We start from the raw sequence: 14,289 nt of genomic DNA on the forward strand, positions 1-14,289 counted from the left end.
CGTCCAGTCCCTCTACACCTGCATTCCCCATGCAGATGGCCTTAAGGCCCTCCGCTTCTTCCTGTCCCGCAGGCCCGACCAGTCCCCCTCCACTGATACCCTCATCCGCTTAGCCGAACTCGTCCTCACACTCAACAACTTCTCTTTCAATTCCTCCCAATTCCTACAGACAAAGGGGGTAGCCATGGGTACCCGCATGGGCCCAAGCTACGCCTGCCTCTTTGTAGGTTACGTGGAACAATCCCTCTTCCGTACCTACACCGGCCCTAAACCCCACCTCTTCCTCCGTTACATTGATGACTGTATCGGCGCCGCCTCGTGCTCCCACGAGGAGCTCGAACAGTTCATACACTTCACTAACACCTTCCACCCCAACCTTAAGTTTACCTGGACCATCTCTAACACCTCTCTCCCCTTCCTGGACCTCTCTGTCTCCATATCGGGCAACCACCTAGAAACCGATATTCATTTCAAGCCCACCGACTCCCACAGCTACCTAGAATACTCCTCCTCCCACCCACCTTCCTGCAAAAATGCTATTCCCTATTCCCAATTCCTTCGCCTCCGCCGCATCTGCTCCCAGGATGAGGCATTCCACTCCCGTACATCTCAGTTGTCCTCGTTTTTCAAGGACCGTAACTTCCCCTCCTCGGTGGTCGAGAACGCCCTCAACCGTGTCTCCCACATCTCCCGCACCTCATCCCTCACACCCCGTCCACGCAATAAGAACCAAAAAAGAATCCCCCTCGTCCTCACGTACCACCCCACCAACCTCCGGATCCAACGCATCATCCTCCGACACTTCCGCCATCTGCAATCCGACCCCACCACCAAAGACATCTTTCCCTCCCCACCTTTATCTGCTTTCCGGAGGGACAACTCTCTCCGTGACTCCCTTGTCCGCTCCACACTCCCCTCCAGCTCCACCACACCCGGCACTTTTCCCTGCAACCGCAGGAAGTGCTACACCTGCCCCCATACCTCCTCCCTCACCCCCATCCCAGGCCCCAAGAAGACTTTCCACATCAAGCAGATGTTCACCTGCACATCTGCCAATGTGGTATACTGCATCCGCTGTACCCGGTGTGGCTTCCTCTACATCGGGGAAACCAAGCGGAGACTCGGGGACCGCTTTGCAGAACACCTACGCTCGGTTCGCAATAAACAACTGCACCTCCCAGTCGCGAACCATTTCAACTCCCCCTCCCATTCCTCAGACGACATGTCCATCCTGGGCCTCCTGCAGTGCCACAACGATGCCACCCGAAGGTTGCAGGAACAGCAACTCATATTCCGCTTGGGAACCCTGCAGCCCAATGGTATCAATGTGGATTTCACAAGTTTCAAAATCTCCCCTCCCCCTACCGCATCCCAAAACCAGTCCAGCTCGTCCCTGCCTCCCTAACCTGTTCTTCCTCCCACCTATCCCCTCCTCCCACCTCAAGCCGCACCCTCATCTCCTACCGACCAACCTCATCCCACCCCCTTGACCTGTCCGTCCTCCCTGGACTGACCTATCCCCTTCCTAACTCCCTACCTACACTCACCTTTACTGGCTCCATCCCCGCCTCTTCGACCTGTTTGTTTCCTCTCCACCTATCCTCTCCTCTATCCCTCTTCTATCCGCCTCCCACTCTCTCCCTATTTACTTCAAAACCCCCTTCCCCTCCCCCTTTTCTGATGAAGGGTCTAGGCCCGAAACGTCAGCCTTTCTGCTCCTATGATGCTGCTTGGCCTGCTGTGTTCATCCAGCCCTGCACCTTGTTGTCTCGGATTCTCCAGCATCTGCAGTTCCTACTATCCCTATCGATGTTTCATGTTTACATTCTTCATCAGGACTTCCTATAAATTCGCTCTCCTTTGTTCTTCTAGGCGGTATTCTGCGCTTGCAGATTATTTTTAAACAAATAATTGTCAATGCCCTTGTGCATACCTCAATTGAACCTGCTTCCACACAATTCAGGCAGTGCACTGACTGCTTATTGAAGAAAATGTTTCATCTCAGATCACCCATGCTACTGTTGCAAATCATTTTAAACCTCTGTTGTCTTGTTCTTGTTCCTTTATACCACAAACAGCTTGTCCCTATCTAAACTATCCAGTCTCCTCATGATTTTGAAATCCTCTATCACCTCTCCTCTTAGCCTTTTCTCTCCAAAGAGAACAGACCCAACTTCTTCGATCTATCCTCATAACTGAAGTTTCTCATCCCTGGAACTATACCTGTCAATTGTTTCTGTATTGTCTCTAATCTGTTCACATATTTCCTACAGGTGACACCCAGAACTGTACACAGTACTTGAGGTGAAGTCTAACAAGTGTCTTATACAGATTCAAGGTTAGCAATCACATGACACCAGGTTATAGTCCAACAGGTTTATTTGAAATCACAAGCTTTTGAAGCCTCACTCCTCCTTCAGGTGTTAGTGAGAGAGGTCAGTATCAGACACAGAATTTATATGTAAAATATCAAAGGGTCACACCACTGATCAGGACATATAAAACAAACAAAAATGCTGTTAAATCTTTAATCAGTTAGAAGGTTTTAATTGATTAATATGTATATGTAAATCCCCAAATTCGTTACAAGTCATTGTCTTAAGAGAAATAAAAATTTTATCAGTGTAAAGAAGAGATGACCTTTTAGGTCAGACACTGCATGTTAGGTGTGAGGCCTTGTTTAGAATCTGTTTGTGTTTTGGTTTGGAGTCAGACTGGTTTTATTTCTAAAGTAGGAAATTATAAAATGCCCAATGTATCTGCACACACAAATTCACCCCATTGATTCACGTGTGTGTGTGTGTGCGTGCGTGTGCGTGCACGTGTGTGCGTGTGCGTGCGTGTGTGTGTGTGTTTGTGTGTGAGAGAGAGAGGGAGAGAGTGTGCGTGTGCAACTGTGTGTGAGATGGAGAGTGTGTGTGTGTGTGAGAGAAAGAGAGAGTGAGTGTGTATATGTGTGAGAGGGCGAGAGAGTGTGTGTGCGTGTGTGTGTGTGGCACAGAGAGAGAGAGTGTGTGTGTGTGTGTGAGAGAGAGAAAGAGAGTTTGTGTGTATGTGAGAGAGAGAGAGAAAGAGAATGTGTGTGTGAGACAGAAAGAGAGAGTGCGTGTGTGTGTGTGTGAGGGAGAGAGAAACAGAAAGTGCATGTGTGTTAGGGAGAGGGAGAGTGTGTGTGTGAGGGAGAGAGAGAGTGTGTGTCTGTGTGTGTATGTGTGTGAGGGAGAGAGAGTGTATGTGTGTGCGTGTGTGAGAGGGAGATAGAGGGAGTGTGTGTGTGTGTGAGAGAAAGAGAGAGTGCGTGTGTGTGTGAGGGAGAGAGAGTGTGTGTGTGTGTGTGTTAGGGAGAGAGAGAGTGTGTGTGTGAGGGAGAGAGAGAGTGTGTGTGTGTGTATGTGTGTGAGGGAGAGGGAGTGTATGTGTGTGCGTGTGTGAGAGAGAAAGAGAGAGTGTGTGTGTGTGAGAGGGAGCGAGAGAGTGTGTGTGTGTGTGAGAGAAAGAGAGAGAGCGTATGTGTGTGAGGGAGAGAGAGTGTGTGTGTGTGTTAGGGAGAGAGAGAGTGTGTATGTGAGGGAGAGAGTGTGCGTGTGTATGTGTGTGAGGGAGAGGGAGTGTATGCGTGTGCGTGTGTGAGAGAGAAAGAGAGAGTGTGTGTGTGTGTGAGAGAGGGAGAGAGAGAGATTGTGTGTGTGTATGAGAGAGAGCGAGAGAGAGTGTGTGTGCGTGTGATTGAGAGGGAGAGAGTGTGTGTGTGTGTGTGTGTGTGTGTGTGAGTGAGAGAGAGTCAGTGTGTGTATGAGAGAGAGAAAGAGTGTGTGTGCGTGTGTGAGAGAGAAAGAGAGAGTGTGTGTGTGTGTGTGTGAGAGAGAGAGCAAGAGAGAGTGTGTGTGTGTGAGTGAGTGAGGGAGAGATTGTGTGTGTGTGAGGCAGAGTGTGTGTGTGTGTGTATGTGTGTGTGTGAGAGAGTGAGGGAGAGAGAGTGTGTGTTTGTATGTGTGTGTGTGAGGGAGACAGAGAAAGACAGAGTGTGTGCGTGTATGTGAGGGAGAGAGAGTGTGTGTGAGGGAGAGATAGTGTATGTGTGTGCATGTGTGAGACAGAAAGAGAGTGTGTGTGTGCGTGTGTGAGAGAGAAAGAGAGTGTGTGTGTGTGTGTGTGAGAGTGAGGGAGAGAGAGTGTGTGTTTGTATGTGTGTGTGTGAGGGAGAGAGAGAAAGACAGAGTGTATGCGTGTGTGTGAGAGGGAGAGAGAGTGTGTGTGTATGTGTGAGTGTGTGTGAGTGAGGGAGAGAGATTGTGTGTGTGTGAGGGAGAGAGAGTGTGTGTGTATGTGTGTGTGAGGGAGAGATAGTGTATGTGTGTGCGTGTGTGAGAGAGAAAGAGAGTGTGTGTGTGTGTGGGAGAGAGAAAGAGAGAGTGTGTGTGTGTGTGAGGGAGAGGGAGAGAGAAAGAGTGTGTGTGTGTGAGAGAGAGAAAGAGAGAGTGCTTGTGTGTGTGAGGTGGAGAGAGAGTGTGTGTGAGAGGGAGCGAGAGAGAGTATGTGTGTGTGTGTGTGTGTGTGTATGTATGTGTATGTGTGTGTTTACACCAGTCTTGCCACCTTGAATGATCTGTGCATATGTACAACCAGGTCCCTATTCTGTTGCACCTTCTTTAAAATTTTATATTGCTTTTCACAGTTCTTCCTACCAAAATGCGCTATCACATTCTTGTCTACATAGAAATTCATGTGCCACCTATCTGCCCACTCCACCAATTGTCCATGCCTTGTTGGAGTTCTGGCCTGGTCTTCTCGCAGTTTACAATTCTTCCACGTTTTGTATTATCTTGTAATTGAAATTGGAACTGCATACCAATATCCAGATCCTTAATATTAATCAAGAAAATCAAGGGTCTCAATACAATCCTTACGGAATCACACTACAAACATTCCTCCAGCCTGTTTGACACTTATGCTGGCACAGCAAAGAAGGTAATTGACTTTTTTACAGCACTGCTGGCCATTCCTCCAAATTGTCCTTCTTAATTGAGCCGAGGTTCAGGATCAGTAACACGCTCTCTCTCCCCCACACCCCCTCCCCCCCCCCCCCCCACCCCCCCAGGTCCCCCCCCCACACACACACACGCACGCACGCACACACACACACACACACACACACACACACACATAGAGGAAGCAATGGCCTAGTGGTATTATCGCTGGACTGTTAATCCAGGGACCCAGATAATGTTCTGAGGACCTGGTTTCGTATTCTGGCACAGCAGATGGTGGAATTTGAATTCAATAAACATCTGGAATTGACAGTCTAATGATGACTGTGAATCCATTGCCGATTGTCGGAAAAACCCATCTGGTTCACTAAGTTATAGATTATAAACTAATGAATCTAAAGTTAATGCCACATATAGTGAATTACTTGCCATGTATTTGATTAAAGACTATAGAACCATTTGGCTGGGTGCCATCTATCTCTTGGGGCACTCTCTCTGCAGGATCATTCCCTCTCACTTCATCAACAATTCCACTTACCTGCTTGTCTGGTGCCAACAAATTTGGCGCTAGGGCATCCTCTATCTTGCTGGCAGCATTTCTAAGCAGTGGCCACCACACCCAGTGGTGCCTCTGGGACTGGAGAGCTGCTCGTCCTCTGATAGACCAACGGGTGCTGTAGTTGGGATCTTCACTCTTAAAGGGACAAGATTCCCCACTTCTGGTAGTAAGTCGCCTGATGCATTCAGACAAGTTCTAGGCAAAGACAATTCCCAACAAGAGAGAGTCTGACCATCATCTCTTGATGTTCAATGGCATTACCATGACTGAATAATCTCAGGATTACATCTGAGCCATGGGCATACTGGCATAGCGTACATAAGATCAAAGAGTTAAATAAGTAGCTGAAAAAACTAGTGCAGGAGGAAAAGGTTTTGGTTCTTGGGCACTGGCATTATACGAGGGTAGACTGGAACCGTTCCTGTCGGCAGGTTTACTTGAACCATTCTGGGACCAGTGCCCTGACAAATCAAACAACTAGGACCATAGGGAGAGTTTTAAATGAAATAGACAGAGGCTTTTGGAGAGTGTACACAGAGGCTTGGAATGCAAAAGGATTTGCTGGCGTTGCAGGGCAGCTATATATGTAATGATGCCAAGAGGGTGACAGAAAGGGACAGAGTGTACAAACATGAAATAAAAATCGTAAATAGGGTCAAAGAGGTAAGAAACAGTAAAAAGGCAAAAGTAATAGCTCCTTACTTAAACACATGTAGTATTTGGAACAAGATTAGTGAATAAGCAGCTCAAATACAGGTCAATAAGTATGTCCTTATGACTGCTAACAAGGAGCTCAAAGGTAGGAATTAAATGTTCAGGTGTCCTTATACCCCCTCAGTACCGTTCCAGTTCAAAAAGGCAGTTCATGGCATTTTCTGCAGGGCAATTAGGGATGGGCAATAAATACTGGCTTAGCTAGTAACACCTGTATCCCATGAACCAATAGAATAACAATTCTGCCAGAGCTCCCTGAAGAGCCAAGGCAGGGACACATCATCGTTCCAGCCCTTTGTCTTTTCATCACTGTTAGCATTCAAGCCAGCCTATTACTTTCAAAGTTTGGGCATCTGTGGGATCACCTGCTGATGTCGCATTGAGGTTTCGCACAAAAAGTTAGTGGTGAATCTATAATGTGTGAAGCCAGCAGGAGTAGCACTTGTCCTTCTGCCTCTGCAGCACACACAGCTTAAGGCCACAACAGGCCTTTAGCCCACTGTTCTCCCTTCCTCTGTGTCACGACCTATCTGTAGCCACTCCTAGCAAGTCTCTAGCCTGAAACTAGTTGCTGCCAAAGGACAAGCTGCCTGCAGTGGTGTCACAGATGCCAGTAGCTTGTCCACATTATTGAGATGGACTTAAAGGCACAATTTTGAGCTGGCCTCAGATTCAAGATCTGGCCATTGTGCTCATTGTGGCAGCAATATTCCCAAAGTCTGGTTCTGATTGTTTTTCCAGTTCTCAGTAATATTAGAATCATTTATTTTTAAGAATGCAATTTTACAGTAAGAAAATGCACAGCTGCAAATTTCAATAAATATATATTGCTTGTTATATTGAATAATTAAGTGAGATTGAAGTTGATATCATTTTACACATGCATTATTCATTTTAAGATTTTATATTTATTTCTAAGGTTCCTGGCTGTGCTGATGAGACTGTCATTCACTGACCTTAACTTAAATGCTACCCTTCATTTTGGGTGCCATACGATGACATTGTTGGAAGATATTTTTATCTCTATCTATGATTCCAGCCCTTCTTAAAAGCCTTTGATTGCAAAATATGTTCACAAAGCATTCATATTTTCAGTGCTGCACGTGCCATTTCTAGTCCAAACTTCAGAGTACGCTGCATGCTTTAATAGTGACCGGCTTGGATGGCATTAGGAATAATGTGCTGATGTGTTTAGGGGTGTGTACTGTCAGCCAGAATATTTCAGCTATGATGGACAAAAATGCTTCAACCTTGTCTTCTGTGCTGATGTTCCAGACTCCGTCATCATTCAGGATAGGGATATGGGTGGAGCTTCTTCCTTATCTTACTTGTTTATCTGTCATAACCATTCATGACTGGATGCGGCAGGACTTTAGAGCTTAGATTAGATCCATTGCTTGTGTGATTGTTTAGCCCTGTTTATTGTTGGCTGCTTCCACTCTTTGGCATGCAAGTAGTCCTGTGTTGTATCTTCACCAGGTTGACACCCCATTTTTAGGTAATGCTGCTGCTGCTCTTGGCATGCATTTCTGCACTGTTCATTGAACCAGGATTGATCTCCTGGCAGTGTTGGGAGTAGTAGAGGAGAAAAATATATTAAGCCCTGAAGATACAGATTGTGCTCCAGGACAATCCTGCTGCACAGCATCTCATGGTTTAAGTTGCCACATCTCTTTGATGTCTGTCCCATTTAAAATGTAGTGCCAGATAACATGATGGAGAGTATCTTCCCTGTGAAGACAGGATTTTATTTCCATAGTAACCATGTGGTGGTCACTCCTGTCAATACTATTATGGACAGATGTAGCTGTGACAGGTAGAAGAAAGAGAACAAGATCAAGTAAGCTTTCCCCTTTTTAATTTGGTTCCTTCACCATCTGGCACAGACCCAGTTTAGCAGCAAGACTCACCTGGCTCATACAGTAATGAAGCTCCCAAGCCACTCTTGGGCAAGGACATTGAAGTTGCTTATCCAGAATACATGCTGTGCCCTTGCCATGTACACTGCTTCTACACATGGAGGAGTACAGATTCATCAGCCTGGGAGGACTGTAGGTGAGAATTAACAGGAGGTTTCCTTGACCATAGATTCATAGAGTCATACAGCACAGAAACAAACCTTTTGGTCCCACCAGTCCATGCCAACCATAGTCCCAAACTAAACTAATGTCACCTGCCTGTGATTGTCCCGTGTCCCTCCAAACATTGTGTTTTATTCATGTGCTTATTTAAATGTTTTTTAAATGTTGTAACTGTACCTGCATCCACCAATACCTCTGGAAGTTTATTCCACAGAGGGCACATTGGCTGGGATGTTTTTCACCAGTGCATGGGAGGTGACCCTGTAGAAGTTTATAAAATCATGAGGGGTGTAGATAAGGTGAATGGCAGGTGTCTTTTCCCTAAGATGGAGGAGTTCAAGAGTAGGGAGCATATTTTTAAACTGAGAGGAGAAGGATTAAAAAGAGACATGGGGGGCTTTATTTTTACACAGGGAGTGGTGAATTGGCCTAATGCCATGACACTACATGACATTTGGAGTCACATTGAGGACTAGCAGGACAACTACCTCCTTTGTCTGCTGTGCACACTGCCATTCATATCTTCTGAGTGTGCAGCTTCTTTATGAGCTTACATGGTCTAAAGTATGCAAGGATCACTTTCTGATCTAACAAGAAAAGTCTTTTTGACTAACAAGATGTAGTTTATTCCTTCTCTGCAACCATTAACAGTTTTTTTTATGAATAAATTCAACATTACTACAAAGGCAGACAGAAGGACTTGCATTAGGATTATCTCCATGGGATCCTACTTTATTCCCTCAACAAATCCTCGCAACGTCATCACAGTGGGTGGTGCTTATTTCACTCAATCAAATACTAACTCCTTGATAATCCTTCCAGACCTATTCATAACAATTGCTGAATGCTGTTTATTTGCAGTTGCTGAATCAGTAGAAGTGTTTGGAGCTACAATCGTTCTGCCATTTAAAGTTACTGAATTCAATGGTGAATGGAGTTCCATGTAGTGAATATCTTGATTCTTATTACACTACCAGTTGGACCAGAGTACACCTCCACTTTAAGCAGTGCAGGCTACATTTGTGATGCTGGCCTCATGTAATTTTGTGACCTTGCTCAAACATACACCGGTACCTTCACATCATGTATAATAATGTATCAGAGATGTATTTATCTGGATTTCTTTTCCAGTAGTGGCTTAAATTCAAGAGCAAAGCCAGAAACTCTTATCTGTTTCAACATGTTAAGATTAATAGAATCTTTCCCTTTGTCCACTAGTTACTTACTTTCTATGTATGCATTGCAGTGCCAGATTTTCTCTTGCATGTTAGCCCCAAAGACACTATCAAATGCTTCCCAATCTTGTATGTTCAAAGCCAAATTCAATTCATCATTTTATTGCGTTAGATTCATAAAATACTTAAACCTGTCTCAGATTAACATCTTGGGTATCTGCTTTCCAATGACGCAGAATTCAAGGAAAATTTTATGCTTCAAAATCATTATCCTATATATCTTAAGTAGCTATGAATCCAGCTCCCAGGAGTGAAAACAGTGTATTAGCACAGCACACCTTGTCCTTGATGCATAAGTACGTAGAAGAGCTTTTGAGATAATAGCTCATTATCTATCTGTGTAGATCAGTATTGTGAAAGAAAGTCTTTTAACATTGTTTTTAATCTATTGATAAGTTCCTTGGAGAGCTACATGAGTATCAGATGCAGAGTCGTGTGCTCCACTCATATAATTGGGTTGTGACTATGGTGGCCTTCACGCAATCAGAATTATATTACTGATTAAAATACCTTCAAATGCACACATACTTTAATCAAAGTTTGCCTTAATATACGTTGTGGGTATTGAGAAGTTTTACATTCTTGTTTCAAACTGGTTCCTATTACCTTAGTTAGGAATTTGTTTGACTTACTGTAGTCACTAAAACCTTTTTGCCTTGGAGGCATCACCAGTAATGCAGTATCCTGGAGCCTCTATATTGAATGCATTCTGTGCAAACCCTATACATGTCATTAATATAGCACATTAAAATTGACCAACTGCTACCTTACAAGATCAGATATGAGAATCATTTAAAATTGCAACACCGGCTACATTCTGATAAATCTATCCTTATAGATGTGTGCTTCAATACTAATATGGACTATTCCTTAATCTTCCCATTCAAACTTCTTAGATTCCTCCGAAGTGCTGATTTTGTAATTTGAGTTGAGATGTGTCTAAGAATACGGAATAACTTCCAAAGGGAATAATCAAGTATATCCTTGTGGGTAAACAATAAGGTACTTTAACAGCAAGCAGGTGACTGAGTGAGGGAAATGCATAGTGTTAATTAAGCAGATAAAAAGTAAGGAATGAATTTTATTCGTGCAGGAGTTTGACACTGAGACTGAATGGCCATGAAAAACAATCACTTTTTGCAACCAGTGTGTCAATTCTGCAAGACTAAACAGGTAAGTGAGAATTAGCTCTAATTAATTAAACCTAGAATAGCACAGACTTTGGGAGCATAGCAATGGCTGTTTTAAGAGCTAAACCAATGATGTATGAAGTTTATATGATGTGGAGAATCCTAACTCTGCAAAGTATCCAAAAGGAGTGGACAGAAATCTTTTCTCTTTGAGCAGAAGGATATTGAGATCTAGTATCAGCTAATGCAGCATTTGTAGACAGGACATATTTTGGAATTTGAACTCCAAAATTGGGAAGCAAAGAAGTGGGGAATGGAGACCACCCACAATATGGTGGCAGGAACAGCCAATACAGGAAAGCACAGAGCATCTGGACTGCTGCCAGGTCCACTTTACACTTGATTGTTATGTTCAAATCTTCTGGGAGGAACATTAAAGCCTGTAACTACTACACATCTCCAGTTTGTCATTCCTCCAGGTTTTTTTTTACCCATTTATTGTGAAATGAATCAATTTGGCAGCTTTTATCCTAAGCCAGAGTCAAGTGTACTGGAGGCAACCACATGAGGGAACATCATAAAACCATTGAGCTGAAATATAGTGACAGGAATTCTTTGAGCTTGCAGCAAATTTTCTAGATATTGAGAGAGCAAAGGGTTTGTGATGGAGAGAGTTCATATTGAGGAGTTGTCTGCAATTCTGAACCTGCAAAAAATGTCTGGAATAAAGTGCCAAAACTGAAAATGATTTTTTGCATTAAATTAACAATGTCATCAACTTATTTATTTTAATTTTATACAAACCTGCTCAGTGTTTAAATGGTAATATGGCACAATTAATTCCTAAGTGACATGCTGCTCTGCCTTTCAATTACCATCCTAACAATTAAACAGAATCTTTCCTAATTGCACTATAAATTTGACGGTCCTACTATTATAAAAGCATCATCTTTGGGTTTCTGTTTTCAGGTGTTAAATCAAAATAATTTGGATGTAAAATTGGAAAGCAAAATCAATTGTTATCTGATTAAAACCTTAGTTGACTTGAATCAACTTCAAATCAGCAAAAGCAACAGAAAAGATAATTGCCAGTGAAAATGTGCCATGGATAATATAGCACATCTGTAATTTAGGAATGCCCAAAATGAGCTAAGAATCCTGAGCAGCACTGATGAAATACCAAAGGTAGTGGTGCCAGAAGACAAACAAAATCAACTTGTAAAGTTGCCCTATGTTTCTAATGTGTCCGTCTATAATATTCAAATGGTTGAATTTTTAAATAAATATCCTTTCAGGCTGCTTTACTGTCTCTTGCAAGTAAATGTGGAATGGGATAGTGGAAGGAAATGACAGTCATTGAGAGCAGTCTGACCTTCACGCTAGATTTGTTTAGTTAGTTGGATCATCAGCTGCTGAACTGAACTGCAGCAGTGGAAGTGCATAAGCAAATATTCTGAAGCAATTTCCTGCAGAATTGGCAGCAGACCAGTGGCAAGCTAAATTTGTCAATGTCAAGTATTTGTGAGATTTCTCACAGCTATCCCAATTGCTTCTGGCACGAGAGAAGGTGCTTTGTGGACTATTGGATGCTGCCATACGTAAAGGGCAAAAGCTTTTTCAAAATGAGTTCTGCTTTGTAAGCTAGCAGTTCAGACAATGAATGAGGGAGGTTGATGCATAATATAATCATTCCAAGGGAGTTTCTTGACCTACATGTATTGTCAAGCACTGACAGATAATCACATTTAAATAGAATAATAGACTTGTGTTAAACAAGTAGTGGATGCACGTTTAGTCAAGGCTAATGATTACATCAAGTTCTCCATGGACGCCTTCAGTTGACAGGACAGAGCTGTGAGGTTTGCATCAATTGTACAGTTCCCTAAAGTTCAGACAGTCCTTGATTACACATATGTGGCCTACAGAGCAATTATATTACTGGTTCCCTGGAACCTGCCATACATGAGGCATGCTAACTTGTTTGCATACACTGGCAGTATGCCATCTGATGAGGATGAACAGGTCACAGGCTGAGGGACAACATTTACTCTTTGGAAATAGATAATGATGCTTCTTAGAAGTTCTTACAACTTGATTCAATGATGTGAGTAATGAAAGCACTGGAGAAACAATAGAGCAGACAATTGGTATGCTCACTCAATTTTTGTTAGTACAGGTTTTGAGCTGGGGCACAGATCAGCCATAATCTAATTGAATGGCAGAATAGGCCTGAGGGACTGAACAATGTATTGCTGCTCCTTTATATTGTTATGCAGTGCTTTCAGCTCTATGATAGCTCAGAATATTTCTGTTGTTCAGGCCACAAGAGAATGCCAAGTCTTTTTGGTGCACTCTGTATGACACAACTTAATGCATGATGACAATTGAAATTGTAATCATCATGATTGTTTAATGAGTAAGGGTTCAAGGTTTAAGAGGATAGAAGAGAATTTGGAAGTAGACCATTCCGGTGTGTGGCTAATGCTCCATGCCAATAACTGAGATACACCAACCGTTCACCCCAATACTATCCTTAATGGTTATTTACATCACTTAAACACCTCTCCTGAATATGACAGCTCCTTCCGTTGACTATCATTGATGCCCTGAGACAGCATGTTCAGTTCCTTCTAAAAGCATGTGATACGAAAGTTGCAAATTGCAAATATGTGACATGATTGGCATAACAAAATAATCACCCAGATGTTCCTTTTTTGCTACTCTTATGGTGCCTTATCCATTACCCCACTGAGGGAAGTGGCTTGCATTTGATGGTAAAAGATTGTTAAACTTAGATAAGAGCCTTTGACAAACTCACATTTGATAACTACCCTCCCTATAGCTTGGTGCTGTGGGGAGGTCCTAGGACAGGAGGTAGTTGGGGCCTGGGTTTCTTGATGGCCCTCTGTGCTTAGGTTGAGAGGCAGAGCTGGAGGCCCAGGCGAGGAGCATCACATGATTTCTGTCCCATGTCATGATGATTCAATTTTAGATTATAACATCTTTGGTCGCTGCCAGGATAATCTGTTCCAGCCAGCATTTCTGCACAATGACAGGCAGTGGTGAGAGGCAATGTGGGACATGGCATCAACGAAACATTGAACAGTTACAGCGTTAAAATAAGTCATTCAAAGTTGGTAGGTTCATGCCTCTGAATTTTTCAAATAGCCCTGTAAAGCTTTTCTCTTTAGATATTCAACCATTACATTTTGAAAGTCTCAATCGAATTTGCCTTCACTACACTCTCATTTCCGAACCACAAGTTTTTTCCTTCTATCTCCTTTGGTACTTTTGTCATTCACCTAAAACAGTGCCTCCTGCTTTATGACCCTTCTACCAATGGGAATAATATCTCTTACCTGCTCTGTCCATATGATTTTGAACATATCTATTCAATCTTTTCTCAACCCTTTAAGGAGAACAGCCCAGATTTTCCAATCTATCCTGGTAATTTAAGTCCCTCATTTCAGTGTGTACCACTTCCATTGAACTACTGACACTCACAAGGGACTTATCATCCTTGACCTGCATTGGGACAGATTGTAAGTGATCAGAGATACAGATGAAGCCAAGGGCCCTTTT

This window comes from Rhincodon typus, chromosome 26 (genome assembly GCF_021869965.1).
Source record: "Rhincodon typus isolate 14 chromosome 26, sRhiTyp1.1, whole genome shotgun sequence".
Taxonomy (NCBI): Eukaryota; Metazoa; Chordata; class Chondrichthyes; order Orectolobiformes; family Rhincodontidae; genus Rhincodon; species Rhincodon typus.